This window comes from Thermobia domestica, chromosome 4, assembly GCF_964235325.1.
Source record: "Thermobia domestica chromosome 4, izTheDome1.hap1.1, whole genome shotgun sequence".
Lineage (NCBI taxonomy): Eukaryota > Metazoa > Arthropoda > Insecta > Zygentoma > Lepismatidae > Thermobia > Thermobia domestica.
In genome coordinates, this window is record NC_137457.1 from 24697335 (window position 1) to 24714005 (window position 16671).

The window sequence follows — 16671 nt, forward strand, 5'->3', positions numbered from 1 at the left end:
GATTACTTAAACAACAATTTTAAAAGAATTTACAGTGTTTTGAGAATGTACACCAATGGAAATAAAGAGAATTTTCAATTCTTTTCCCTAACTCTTTCTGTCTAACATGGCGGCAGAAAAAGCGCCCGGTCCCTTGTTTCAAAGAGAAAGATGAATCTGGAATAGAGAATTTTTTTAACATTACTATAAAAAGCAAAATTTAGTTCATATAACCAGTGTTGTGTGATGTTTATACAGTCTGAAAGTGAGGGGGCAAAACGAGTATCTTGCCCCCTTTGAAAATTTCAGGAGACACATCTGCCTCCCTTGCCCCCCGGTTCCGGCGCCCCTGAATACGAATAAAATATAAATAGCAAAACGAAAATTTCCCTTATGCCAATTATAAAAATGAGATCTACTTTCTGTATAACCCTCGTATTTGTTTATTTGTACTCAAAGGCAACTTTTAGTCGTAACTTTCACATTGATCAATTTTGTGGTGAAAATTGTTTGTTCATCTTATTATTGAGATATTAAAGCAGTAAATACGAATTTCCACTGAAAATTACCCGTGAAAAATTGAGTTAATGAAACCGCTGACTGCCGCCAACATATAACATACAAAGATCATAGCTTGTGTTAATAACAACTTCGCCCAACCCCCAGTGAACTCCTGCAATTCCCTCCTCCCCAAGTTTGTTACGTGAAAAGAAATCAAGAAGCTATTAGAGACACGTGCTAGGATCTTCGTTGGTCACACCCAAGGTCATAGTTGTGACGGAATGCCTATCCTCAGGCGAAACGCATTGTCCACACGATTCGCACTAACGCTCGCGAAGAAAGATAAAAAAAAAAAAAAACATTGTTGCCAGCTACTATCGGAGGTGGGTACTCTTTCGTTCTTAGCCTCTCTAAACCTCACTTTAATCTTCATGACCTCACAACCTTAGTTATTGAGTCCTTTAAACCATCAACGAATTTTTTGTCAACTACCGTTGGCCACGAGACGAGATGGGACGTAGAAGTCTCGTCTCATTTTGTAATTTGAGCTTCGTGGTTAATTGGTTAGCGTACGTAGCTTTGGCATGGGAGATCCGGGTTCGATTTCCGGTTGGAGCTCATGTGGATCGGATTCCACGGTAATCAGTAGGTCCCATCCCATGTAGCCTCGCTGTTCAAAGGGACGTTAAACTCAAAATCAACTTAACTCATTTTGTAAATTGATGTATAAAATTTGTCTCCTGTTTTTTCTTAAATTCATCAAGAAATTATCAGAATCCTTCTGTGTCACAAAAGGTGACATAACAACATTTAAATCATATTTGTTATTGGAATGTATTGTGTAATGTTTTGATAAATCGTCTTCATTGTGTTCACTCTATCACTTCATCAATTTATTGTTATTAAACTATGAAACATGTAAAACTAAAACATTGTTTCGTATCTAAGATTTCAGTGAACCAACGTTGACCATGAAACTTGTGAACGTTTTTCCCTCGTCTCGTTTTAGAGACGAGAATTTTAATGTTTCCCGTCTCGTCTCGAATATAAAGGGCACTCCTCGTCTCGTTTTTGAGGCTATAATTGAGACGAGAAAAGAAATTTCATGAGACGAGACGAGACGAGACGCAGTTTCTCGTGTCGTAGACAACATCATTGTCAACAGCGAGAAGATTTAAGATTGAGACGAGATATGATTTTGAGAATGCTAAAAATCGATTTTCTCTATAATGTTGCCTTGTCTGAGTGTTCCGTCAAGAGATGATCACTTCACTCAAACTAAGGCTTGCAAACCTCAATGAGACATGCCCTTACTCAAATTTTCAAGCTACCGGTTTTGTGTTTGGATATTTCAGGTAAATAGTAATAACCATTTGTGCCGAAACTCACGGGATTTGCATACATGATCACTCGAATCTTATCCTCACGAAGTAAACGGGAATTTGAGTGTGCTCAAGTTCCAAATCAAGTTGTGAGAGTGATATTGGTGTGATGTGAGTGCAAGGTCTTAAGATTAGTTATCTGACAAGTAAACCTTACGTTTGGGTGAATCGAGTTGCTGACTGAGACACATATGAGAAAGTAGTACTAAATGTGGTCAGTATTTCAGTGAAGTTATAGGTGCGAAGCTCCAGGGGTTTAGGAGATACAGCTACCAGAACATCACATGGAAGTACAGAATAGTCTTCATACAGTTGGAGGTAAAAGAACTGTGAGACCTCTTGTAACGACAAAAGACGAATAACAAATATATGGGTACATATTAGGACTAGGGGGAAGTCATATAGTAAGGGTACACCTGACGGTGGCCATCTTGAAATCCGCCATTTTGAATTAAGGTTAAGTTTTAAAAATAGGAATAGGGTCATGTGATACATGATTTAAGACGCAAATTTAATCAGAAGAACAATGGTGACGTTAATTTTGATTTACGCGCAATTGGTAAAAAGTTATAGGGAAATTAAATATTGTTGCAGCATATGTATTAGTCCTTTACCCCCACCTTGTAAAGTTTGTGTTAATGATAATAATTGAATAAAAAGTAGGTGGATAAATATTAGGTCTATGGTAAGAGTTGCCTTGATGGCGGCCATGTTCAAATCCGCCATTTTGAATCAGACAAAAGTTTTAAACAAAACGCATAACAGTGACACCTTATTAATAGCAAATTTTACCATAAATCCAACGGTATAACCATTTTTGCTCATCAAACAACTAACATTGTAACGCCACCATTGTATTTCTGATTAACTTCTAGCCCGAAGTCATCCATTGCATTACTCTATTCCCATTTAATTTTGTGCTGGTTAATGATAAAACAAAAATGGTTATACCGTTGGATTTATGGTAAAATTTGCTATTAATAAGGTATCACTGTTATGCGTTTTGGTAAAAACTTTTGTGTTATTCAAAATGGCGGATTTGAACATGGCCGCCGTCAAGGCAACTCTTACCATAGACCTAATATTTATCCATCTGCTTTTTATTTAATTATTATCATTAACACAAAATTTACTAGGTGGAGTAAAGGACATATGCTGCAACAATATTTAATTTCCCTATAACTCTTTACCAATTGCGCGTAAATCAAAATTTACGTCACCATTGTTCTTCTGATTAAATTTGCGTCTTAAATCATGTATCACATGACCCTATTCCTATTTTAAAAACTTAACCTTAATTCAAAATGGCGGATTTCAAGATGGCCGCCGTCAGGTGTACCCTTACTATATGACTTCTCCCTAGTCCTAATATGTACCCATATATTTGTTATTCGCCTTTTGTCGTTACAAGAGGTCTTACAGGGCTTTTACCTCCAACTGTATGAAGACTATTCTGTACTTCCATGTGATGTTCTGGTAGCTGTATCTCCTAAACCCCTGGAGCTTCGCACCTATAACTTCACTGAAATACTGACCACATTTAGTACTACTTTCTCATATGTGTCTCAGTCAGCAACTCGATTCACCCAAACGTAAGGTTTACTTGTGAGTTTGAAGTTGAATGAGTTTGATATATAGATATATAACAAAAATGTAATGAATATGGTCTTTCTTTAGGTCAGGGATGCTCCAGTTGGGCACCATGTTGCAGGCCACAATTATTAAAAAATAAAAGTTGGTCCCTCCAAACATCACAGTTTTGAAAACGTGTCACCGTTTTCGTAAAAATTAAATACCAAAAATGAGGATTAGTAGTTGTATCAATTTTAAAAGTTGCTAATGTGAATTTAGTGGTTCTGATTTCCCCAATATGAAGTAGACTGCTAAAATGTTGAACTCGACAATTTGGAATATATATTAATGGCTGTGAAAGAATATAATTATAAAGAAATACCCAAAGGGATATACGAGGGTCGTTCCGAAAGCAATGACTCCTACTTTTATGGAAACTAATGGAGATACATAAATAACAACAGCACAGCTAAACAGAGCAATATTTTAGCTAGAGACTGTCATTTTTCCACGTACTTCCCACCATTCGTTATGCATTTTGCCAACGATGAACCAGGGCCTGCATGCCGCGCTTGTAAAATTCGGCATTCCATGGACTATCTTTTGGATTCCGGTTCATAGTGATGACACCAAGTCTCATCTCCAATGACAATGGTATCCAGAAAATTGCCATGTTCAGCTTTGTTTTAGTCCAGCAGGTCCTGGCAAATTTCCATTCGCTGAATTTTGTGATCTTGTGTAACCATCTGCTGCACCCATCTCGCACAGATAACCAAGATGTTCCATCATTTTTTCCAAGGCATTACAGTCAACATTCTGCTTTGTACACAATTCTCTCGTCGTTATCTGGCGATCAGCACGGATGAGTTGATAAAGACGCTCTTCATTGCGAAGAATGACAGCTGTGCAGGGTCGACGTGCTTGTCATGAACACCATTTTCACCACCTTGAAAATGCCGTATGCATCACCTAACATTGCTCACGTATATTATATCGTCTTTATAAACCTTTGCCAAGCGTCGATGTGTTTCAATCGGCATAACTCCTTCAGCAATAAGGAATTCAATCACACATTGTTGTTCTATACGCACGTCCATATCAGGCTCCAGTTTGGAACACTGCTATGCTGGCGCCAACTACCGCAGAACAACGGAACCAGCTGCAAATAAAAGAAGGTTCACGCATTAGCACTACGCCGACATCTTGCACGACATACAAAATCAACACAAAAAGTAGTAGGAGGCATTAATTTTGGAACCACTCTCGTATAAACCATCTCCTTTAGCCTAGCCGGCAGAAACGTGAGACGTAAAACTTAAATATTTCGTTTCATTTCATTTCCGAAGAGAGATATTTAAACTGTAGTTTCACATAACATTTAACCTCGATGATCAAGCAGGACGTTAAACTTCCTCGTATCTAATTCATTTTCAACAATTTACTTTGACAATTTACATTTCAATCCTCTTGACTATTATTTCTACATAACACTTTCAATTTTATTATGACCGAAATAAGGGTTTTACAACATTGGAATTGCAAAAGTGTGTAATTTGCTGAAGTCACTTCACGCCAAATGTTTCATCTCTTAATAAACAACGATGTGGGATAAGAGTTGGTTTCACATCTCTGGTGGTCCTGCGTTCGATTCCCTTTGGGTAAATAAAGGAAAATTTTACTACTTGTAGTATTAGTACTTCAAATGTAAGATATCATGGAAAGTATTCAATTTCTCTTGGACTTAGTCTTGACACGACTTTCTTCAGTGCATTCGCAATAGAAGAGTAACCTACGAAACGCAACTACAAGATGACGTCAGTCGTATCAATCTTGATTCGTAGTCTGGGAACGTAACATGTTTTGAGAACAATTGATGAATACGTAAGGCATATCGTTAGTATGGGTCAAAAATATCACTGATTAAAAACAAAGGTTATTTTTTTCCCAACAATTGCTTATGATCCTACTACTTCTTCTTCTACTACTACTGCTACAAATATAGTGGCCCCGCGTAGCGTAGTCGCTAACGCTCTCGCCTCGAGCGGTCCCGGGTTCGATTCCCGGTGGGGGCACTCGGTCGAAAAAGTGTAACACGCTTTTTCAGGCCAGCCACCTTGAATGAGGTTTTCCTGGGTTTTCCTCATTCACACCAGGGAAATGCCGGGGTGGTATCTAACTTACAGCTCCCAGGCCACTTCCTTCCTTACCCAATCCTTTCTTCATTCCCTTTCCTCGGATAGTGTGCTCGCCGAGGGACGTCATCCTTCAAATTGTGACGGGCTAAATGGCCATAGATGCCGAAAGCTCAGAAATTTAAATCCTAAATCCTAATCCCTGGTACAAATATTAATGTTTAAGAAGCAAGATCTCCTCTACAGAAAGAAAAAATGTTGTAATGAGGAGAATTGAAGAAGTTCTGTCAATGGAAACAGTGATCTACAAACGTATTTCCAGCAGTTGTTCTAGATTCGATATTTTCATCTACTTTCAAGCATTTTCTCATTCATGCGTGGTCAGTGTTCTTATTTGTTTGAACATACACCATATAATGAAATAATATCTTATAGACACAGCGTATTAAGATTAAGATATGGTGTTCATTGGAAAACACGCTCTGAACAAGAGATTCATCTCAGAATAGAGAAATGTTTCGTGTGTCATCTGCTTACAATTTTACTTGCATAGAGACCTGACTCAGTGCTACCAACTGCTGTCACTGTGGAGAAAAGTAGCATGTAAGTTGGGTTGCACCTGCCCTGGCGGTTTACAATCTGCAAATTATCTGTACTCCAAGTAATTGAATTAGATCACTTAGGGGGAAGATACTTTTGCTAGTGTCTGTGTAAATATTTCAATGCGTGAAAAAAAATAGGGTGAAAGGAACATTGTTGTACGCAGTCCTTGTCACTTTTTTATATGGCCACGTAGTCTTGATCGAATATTTTGCTCAATATTTCTGCTGGTTTTGGGACAACATCGGTATCGACGTCGACAAATATCTTTCCTAAGTAAGGTAATAAATAATGGCTGCAACATGGGAGCAAGAGCCAACTGTTCTCAATCTATTTGCACAGTCGCAATGGTGCCTAATGTCACTTTTGTAACTTTCTGTATTTGGTTTTAGATGAAGCATTTGTATGTCTTGCTTTGCGTATGTCTTGAAAGCACTGTCGTTTTAAATATCTTGTCGTTGTCTTTTAACATATTGTACGAGGGCTATCCAGAAAGTAGATTACGTTTTGGAATAAAAAATCAACAAAGTATAGGAAACAAATTTTATTATATACAGATGAAAGCCACACACAAATACTAATTTTTGACATAGTCACCATTCAAATTAAGGCATTTATCGTAGCGATGTACGAGTTTGGAAATTCCTTCGTCGAAAAATTCGGCCGCCTGCGACTTCAACCACTTCGTTACCTCTTCTTGCAGCTGTTCGTCGTCATCAAAACGCTGCATAGCCAGCCACTTCTTCATTGCTGGGAATAGGTGGAAGTCGCTCGGTGCCAGGTCGGGACTGTACGGCGGATGAGGAAACAACTCCCACTGAAAAGATTCAAGAACTTCACGCGTGACATTTGCCGTGTGGGGCCGGGCGTTGTCGTGAATCAACAAGATCTTAGAGCTCAACATTCCTCTGCGCTTGTTTTGAATTGCTCTTCTGAGGTTTTGCAGAGTTTGGCAATACCTTTGAGCGTTTATTGTAGTGCCTCTTTCCAGGAAGTCCACCAAAATCACACCTTTTCTGTCCCAAAAAACAGTCGCCATCATCTTCCTTGCTGACATTGTTTGCATGCATTTCTTGGGTTTTTGGGGAGAACCTGTGTGCCCCCACTGCATTGATTGCAATTTCGTTTCACAGTTCACGTGTTTCACCCATGTTTCGTCACCAGTAACGATGCGATCGAGTAAAGAGTCACCATCCTTATTGTAGGCGTCGAAAAAGTGCAACGCTGCAGCCATTCGCTGATTTTTGTGGTCCTCTGTCAAGATTTTTGGAATCCATCTTGCACAAAACTTGTGGTAACCAAGCTTTTCGCTGATGATTTCGTGCAACAAACTTCGCGAAATTTGTGGAAAACTCAAAGAAAGTTCCGTTATTGTGAACTTTCGATTTTCACGGACTTTTTCGACAAGTTCGGCAGTCACTTTGCTGGGTCTCCCACTTCGATCTTCGTCGTGAACATTGGTTCGGCCATTTTTAAATCTTATGACCCACTGTCGCACTCCACCTTCAGTGATAATGTTGTCCCCATACACTTCACACAGCTGCCGATAGATTTCTATCGGTTTACAGTTTTTTGCTGTCAGAAACCTTATTACTGCACGCACCTCGCGGGATTTTCAATTAACGCAGACATTTCAAACCGTCACAGTATCTTAACGGAGCACAGCACGAACCTCTCACTAGCACGGCTAGATGCCGACTGAGCTGCGCAACGCTCTGACCCCAAGATGGCCGCGCTAGCCCCGCCCCTAGCGGACACAGACGAAAACGTAATCTACTTTCTGGATAGCCCTCGTATATTAATATTACCTCTTTCATCCAACATTTCAGCCTGATAATATATTGTCTGTTTATATTGGAAGGATCCACAAAACAATCCTTTCAAATATTTTTCGGTCATTCGAAGAAACTCCTCAAGATCCTCTGAAGAAATAGATGTAAACGGAATTTCTTGTGTTTAATAAAGGCTGCAAAGGTGTTTTTTCGTTTCCTGAAGTTTTCGTAGATTTCATGATTGCGGAGATTCAGGAGTGGTTTTCATCTGGTGTCACACGTATAGAGAATTTATTGTGTAGAAAACTAGCAATTCTATAATACAAGGCGATACGAGCTACATTCCATTGTCAAATATTTCATTCAACAGACGATACTTTTCTTTTAGCATTCCAAGTGTAGCTTCAGCTGCTAAACAAATGCTTGTAACAAACCTAGTATCATTGCAGTGCTGCTTCAGTAGTAGCTTCTGCAGTGGACAATTTTGATTTTTGTCGTTAAACAGGATCTATATTTTAATCCATTGACTACTAATTTAAGAATATAAAACGTACAATTCCTGTGTAGATGGAGGGTCTTCCCCCTCTCCAAGAAAAATCGCAACAGACGCTCCTTGCTGTCAGTATTCTTTTTTTCACGACAAATTCACACAATAACAAAGATTCATTGTTTCGTGTTTGTTTTAAAGTGACATGGGTGTGCATTACCAAGTAAATTGTTAAATATCAACAGTTTCACTAAATTCCAAACCAAGGATGGGGGCACCAGAGGCCGTTAGATGGAGCTTCAGTGAATTCGGCACTTCAGGTGTGATTTGTCATTCATTCACGTAGCAAATATGCTAAAGCTACATCAATAGATGTTCTTTTTGCATTTGTTCCCTTATAGTTGTGATATGCTTGGTTTTGGCTAATTTTGACCATGGCGTACCCGTGATACAAGATTGGAAAAAATATGTGATTGTATGGTTAAAGCTACAGCTAAAATCTATTTTTTTTTATAATTGTGCTCGCAGACCATTATAGGCCAAAAGGGGCTCAAAATATTGAATCGAATTTTTTGACGCAGGAAAATGGTCGGGGGGAGCTGTTAATTTTTTCAGACAAAGCCCTTGTATACACCTATACATACATCTAAGTTTGAACAAAATCGATCGAGACATTCTTGAGAAATAAATTAATCCCACTTTTCCGATTTTGTGCCATTCCTCATGAACCAATCAGAGTTGAAGTTTGAAACGTGAGGAATTAGTGTATCTTGGGGGTACCTGCATACCACTCACTTGTCGTCCCAAGATTAGCCTAGGGCCATTTCACTATACTTATTCATTGTATCAGTACTTGCAGAAATAGATTCTATTTTTATCTTCTGTAACTACTAGTTTACTTTCTTATCTTTGTATGAGAAATTTGTGGCAGATTACTGACAGTTATGAGGTAAAGCCCAGTGAGTTTTCAAATCACTATGAAGAGCAAGGTCGGAATTTTAACTGTTCTCGATATTTCTGTGTTCGTGTCCCTGTCTTGTTTGGAATAAGTCGAAAGGACATGAGGTTACACTGGCAAAAAATACCACGGTTGGGGCGAATTTAAAAACGAAGATTGAAAAAGCATGAAACTCGTATGGCAGAGACCCTGGTTGGAATCCGATTTTGGCAGTTCTTTCTTCTTTATTGGAAGGTATTTTTTACGTAATTGGTATTGTATTACTTCTTTATTATTATTATTATTATTATTATTATTATTATTATTATTATTATTATTATTATTATTATTATATTATTACTATTATTATTAATAATAATATTGGAAAGTCGAGACTTGGCTACATATTTTATATTTCATGAAGGTTTTATTTATTTAATTTCAAGTCTTTTTGTTGATATGGAACGTATCTGGAATGGTGAATTGCTTAAAACATTCATATTTCTAGCAGTAGTTGAGGAAGTATTAGAAGCAGCAATATTTGGGAAACAATAACCTTTGTTTTTGACCAATCATATTTGACCCATAATAAAGATATGCCTTATGTATTTATCAATTGTTCGCTAAACATGTTACGTTTCCAGACAGTACGAATCTTGGTTGATATGACTGACAACATCTTGTGTTTCGCTCGGTCACTTTTCTATTAGGAGTAAACCGAAGAAAGTCATCTCAACACTAAGACCGAGAGAAACTGAATATTTTCAATGATATCTTAGATTGGAAGTATCGATATAACACATGATAAAACTTTCCTTTAATTACCCACCCGGAATCCAACCCAGAAATACCTGGATATGAAACTTGATGTGTGGACCGCGCACAGAAACGTACTTTTTACAATTTTTATTACGTTATTTTGTATGGACATTTTATGTGACATGTAGAAAAAGGAAACTTATAACGTAAACAACCTGAAAATCAATCTACCCCATGTCGAAAGCGTCGGTGGACCAGCAATGGGCAACTAATTCCCTACAGCGATGATCCACTGTGGCCCCAATTCCATTTTGAAAATTATACCAACAGCGGCAGAGGCGCTTCGAAACGCCAATGAACCACAAAATTACTCACCAAAATATGCTAAATCACCTATGTGCGTGATGTGTTTACATCAAAGTGTCTTAAAAGACACTAAAAAGGTTGCAGACTGGACGCGAACCAACAACCTTATGATTAACAGGCGGGTGGTCTTCCGACTTCGCCACGGATGCAATTAAGGAGACGTCGCATGTAGAAGTATAAATCATTGAGATGTTTTCAATTTGGCAAATCAGAGTGCTTCTTAATGTAAACAACCTGAAACTGATGGCATTGGTTTTTTCAATCCAAGCAAGCCTAAAATAGTTTTAAAAAACATTTTAGTAATGATGTTCATTAGGGAAAAATATTAAATCAAGCCTACACTATTTTCAAATTTTCACTCTTCCATATAAATTCCAACAGAGTAAAGTTTTAAATTCATATTAACAACTTTTAAGACTAAGACAACTACTAAACCTGCTTTTCTAAATTTAACTTTTACAAAAAAGTTCACACGTTTTTGAAAAAGTGATTTCTGGAAGGATATTACTTTCATTTTTTAATTGTGGCCCGCAACATGGTACCCAAATTTACAAGTTCCACGATGGATTGAAAAGAACGTTGGGCATTCCTGACCTAGAGAGACCATATTCATTACGTTTTTGTTTTATAGGCCTAGATATAGCCAAGTCTCAACTTTTCAATAATAATAATAATAATAATAACAATAATAATAATAATAATAATAATAATAATAATAATAATAATAATAATAATAATAATAATAATAATAATAATAATAATAATAATAATAATAATAAGACAGGAATAGCAGAATTACAGTTACGTAAACGATACCTTCCAATAGAGAAAAAATAATTGCCACGACGGAATTTGAACCCGGGTCTCTGCCATGCGAGTTCCATACTTTACCATTCTATTACAAATTCCACATACAAAGGTAAGAAAGTAAACTAGTATTTACGGAAGATAAAAATATAACTTTCTAAATCTACACGTGTTGATACAATTCAAAGAATGAGAAAATAATGTCTGCCGTATTTTCTTCTTTGGAAATTACAAATTAGAGTGAAGAAGAATACTAACGTAAATCAGGACCATTGTTAAAAATTATGAGGTAGCCTTAACCTGAAGAACGTTTTGTGATATTTTTCTCATTGACGAAGACCTATATAACTTGTTTTTGAATTAAAGAAGGAAATCTCGAATAAGTAAATGTGACACTCACAATGCAACTTCTCCTTATACGAGAATTAGTATCTTGTGTATTGTCCTACATGCAACGATCTTAACTAGCTAAAAGTTTGACTGAAAGCTGAAGTGGTACAGTAGTTAGGTGATTACAGTATTGAACTTCCATTCAGCGGACTCGGGTTCAAATCCCGGTCAGGTTCAAACTTTTTCAAATGTTTGAGTGTCAATTTCAATGCATACTCAGTGTAACAAGCAAGATCTTCTCCTCTCCAGAAAGAAAAAGATGTTAGAATGAGGAGAATTGGAGAAGGTCTGTCAATGAAAGCAATCATTTACAAACTTATTTACAGCAGTTATTCTAGATTTGATGTTGTCATCTACTTTCAAGCTTTTTCTGATTCATGTGTGACCAGTATTTTTATATCTTTGAACGTACAGTATATAACGAAATAATATATTACATACACAGGAATATTGAGAATAATATATGGTGTTCATGGGAAAACACGCTCTGGACCATAGAGATTTATCTCACAATGGAGAACTGTTTCGTTAGTCACCTACTTTACAATTTTAGTTGCATAAACACCTGTGTCAGGGCTACCAACTGAAAGAAAATTTCATATAAGTAGGGTTCCATCTGTTCAGGCGTTCTCACAACTGCAAGTGACCTGGACCCTAAGTAATGGAATTAGAGCACTTAGGGGGGGGGGATACTTCAGCTGGTGGCTTTATCTAAGGTTACCAGTCACACTTTGTTCTGTAAAGGTATAAGTAACTGTTAGTAGCTTTACGATACCAGAAGCAATTATTTTGTTAATATTATCAGTAAAGTTAGTCACTTAAAGCTACCAGAATCATTCAAGTATCATTGATACATTGTTTATAATGAGAAAAGTATATCCCGACCAGCGAATGGGTGCAGGCTGCCGGTTTTGTAACTAAAATGCAAGCAGCAGTGTTTCTAACCGGGTTACTTGTAATTAATCTAGCACAGTTCTTTTTGCCCTGTTCGTAATAAACCACTTCAAGCATATGTTCAAGTTAAGACAAACGCAGTTTCAAAATTTGTGGACGTTATTTCCAGAAAATTTTAAGTGATCCGCAAAAATAAATAAATAAATAAATAAAAATAAACAAAATAAAATAAAATAAATAAATAAATAAAATAAAAAGTACATACACTCCCGATATTTTGGTGGCAATAACTTGCAAATAAACTAACGTTAATGTTGTACAAAGAAACACTTCGTAGGATTCGGGTCTAAGGTATTTCTACTCCTATTAACAAAGCCTCGAAATTCATCTTTTGAAAATCATTATACATTTGGCAACTGCGTTTTCATTGTTTAAAGCAAGTTAGTTATATTGTATTGTTTTGGGATGTCTTCGAAATTGCGACCAAGTCGGACCATGTGATCTCCGATCGATTCTTTTGCATTCAGATCATATTCGGATATGCTGCAAAAGTCCAGTGAGAAAGAAACTTATAATCTTTTACCACCACTCTGCTAACCACCTCCAAAAAATCTTGGACCCGCCCCTGATTGAGATGATAGATAAAGCTAACTTTCTCCGATGTCTTACCTGCCATTATTTAGCATGGTTTGGTAATAAAGAAATTCCAGTACTTCTGCTACATTTTGAAAACTTTATTTTAAAGAAATATACCCAATGTTGCATTGAGGCGGATTGGGAGCGATTGAAATTTAAAGTGTGGTGCCTGACAATTGAAGGTTCCTTATAGCTCCAGTGAAATTCAGAAAAAATCTCTGAATTACGTATTAAAAACGAAAATATAGACTACATTTCCAGGTTAATTCTCACAGGCACTATGTTATTTTGAAATTAAAGCTACTTCTGAAACTGATTAGAGCGAATATGTATCTGAATATCAAAACCACTTGCACAAGTTTTTGAAAGTAATAAGTTCGAAAAGAACGAAGTTGGTCTTCCACTGTTATCTCATTGCTCAACGGCACCGGTGATGAAACAGTTAACCGGAAATCACGTGGCCGCTCCTTACATCTACTCATGAAGAAGAGGAGTGCCAATATTAGGTACCTAAGTTCAGTATTAACAAAAAAAAAAAAAAAAAAAAGGAAAGGAAAGAAAGCCACCCAACCTCTTGCAACCATATGTAGCACATTTTAATACTTATACTTGAAATAAAGATGCAAATAGATAAAGACGATTGCCTTTGTATTTGAATTTCATATGTGGGTAACAATATAGGGCTTTTCAGATAGAGGAGGGGGAGGAGCTGGTTTTATTAAACACTAGTTGAATATACCCATGCTTCGCACGGGGGCTGTATTTGGAAGTCAACGCCTGTTAGATTATCACCATTGATCTCAGCGATCGCGAAAACTATGGATTCGATACTAATACCGATCATTTTGGGTTATTTTTTATATGTCTCGGTATCCCCCTTCCCCCCGGTGACCCCCGGTCTGGAGCTGAATAGCGTGAATTTTGAAGTTAATGCGATCAGAGTTTCACAATTCATTTCAGCGACCGCAAAAACTATGAATTCGACACTAATATCGGTCATTTTCTACTACTTTTACATGTCCCGGTAAACGTCCCCCTGAGACTCCCCTGGTTCGAATTTTGACAAAAACGTTTAACTGTGGTCTGGAGCCTGGATCGAGGTATTCGTGACTAAAATTTGGTAACCCTCGGTCAATTTGTGTGGTTCCCAAGTCGGTTCCGGTAAACGCCCCCCTGAGACCCCCCCTGATTCGAAATTAAAAAAAAAAACGCTTCGATTGATCTGGGGACTTGACCAAGGAACTCCTGACCAAATTTTGGTAACTCTCGGTCCACTCGTCTGGTCCCCAGGCCGCACACAGACAGACAAACACACAAACAAACTTTTTATTTTATTTATATTAGATTAGATAGAAGACCATAAATCTTATATGTTTGACCTATCGGCAACTTGTACTTAAGGGCTAAATTCAGTCCTCTGAAGTCAATCGATGAACGCCACTAAGAAGATGTTGAATAGACTAACGTATCAGCGTCATTATGATTACAGACACAAAGATGGCTCTAGGTTCTCAAGTTTCAAAATTATATTGTGTGTAAAAACAGTTAGTAAAATTAATTCTTTTTCACCTGAGAGCTAGAACTTCAAAGAAATTCAAAGGGATCCAGGGGCAATTTCTTTACTCATAAATAACAGTTATGAACTTATTATGTTCTGAGGCAATGATAGTTACCCTTATATACAGTATCCATACGCTGATGATTTATCAATACCTTCATTCCAATTCTACCAAAGGTCTGGATTTCGATAATGATCCTAAAAGAAAGATGAACCGAAATCAAATTTTACAAGTCAATTCCGAAAGGCAAACTATCCAATCCCATAGCCATTTAAAAAATGAAGGAAAAATGTCTTCTTCGCCTCCTTTTCTCCCAAAGGGTTTATATTCCTCGAAAAAAATGAAACGTAATTTCTCTAGTTTAACGTCCCATGATTATGCTCTTTAAAGTATGGGTGACAGATGATTACTGAAAGTGAAGAATTGTAAAATCGATTTTTGGGTTCTCACTGGGAATCGAACCCGAAAACCTTTACAGCAAAGGCACATGTGCTAGCCAATAGATACACGTAGAGGACTTCCACAGTTTCTCGAGTGCAAACGTATCGGAATTCTGCCCTTCCTAAAAGTCGAGAAAATAATTTATTTGTAAACTGATAAATTTGATTTTGATTTGATTTTAATTTAGCGTCTCTTTGAGCAGCGAGGCTATATGAGACGTGGACCTACTGATTAACGTGGAATCCGAACCACATGAGCTCCCGCCGGGAATCAATCCCGGGTCTCCCACGCCAAAGGCGCGTACGCTAACCGCTTAGCCACGAGGGAGCTCTGTAAACTGATAAACATATATTTAAAACAAACACAAGCATCGCAAGCCTTAACTTGATTTAAACTTACAGTTACAAGGTATTGTAGGGGGGCGCGGTGGCTCAGTGGTAGAGCGTTCACCTCCGGTGCTTGGGGCCCCTGTTTTGATCCCAGCTCGCGCCGTTTGGACTTTGTGGTGGACAAACACCGTGGGTTTTCCCGGGGTTCTCCCGTTTCCTCCCACTTTCTTTATTCCACCATTCCATTCATCTTTCATCATCACGTCTCCTTTTGCCTAACCGGCATAAACGTGGGACGTAAAACTCAAAAATGTCATTTCATTTTTACAAGGTATTGCGTAAGTCTCTAAGCTATCAACACTTAATTAATGTTTTAGTCATTGGCATTGTCATTCCTACATTTTACAGGTTGTTACTGTTTTATAATGAAATCAAATAAAACGTAATCAATTATTTCTCACTGCATTGTCAATTGTGCTATGTTATTCTTAAACTGCTAATTTTCATGCATATGTTATTATGCACAATACATTTGCATCACAGCAGGAATGATGAACCATTCGTGTGTTCAATAACAACTACATAATTTATGGCGTTCTTTATTGAGCGCAAACAGATTAGGCTACTTATAACATCTAAACTGCAACTTTTAAAAACAGTTGGCAACACTGCAGAATGACACTCTCCGTTTCCCTGTTCCTTCCGCGTTTGCCTAGACGCTGAGGTAAACACAACAGGAGCGCCCTTACCCATAAACAGCACTGCTATCGTGGTCAGGTAATAGATGAAGATAAGTACAATTTTGTCTGAAGGTCACTAGATAATACGCCATATATGAATCATTAAAGCATATGCCATAAATGTATCATTAAACAAAAAGAGATATAACAAAATCCAACTGCTTCAACTGCATGAAGAAACAAGTTCTCGGATGTATGTTAGAAGAACATACGAGAAAATGCATTTTAAGTAAATAAAACATATAACATATCAGTCCGTTATGCACCCCTAATCGTTTGTTTGTTGAGGTAGAAATCATTTATTCTGTTTGATAAGATATTACTACTTTTACTTTCTTTCTCTTTTCCCCCTCTGATACATAGCTCCTTCGCATATAAACATACAATG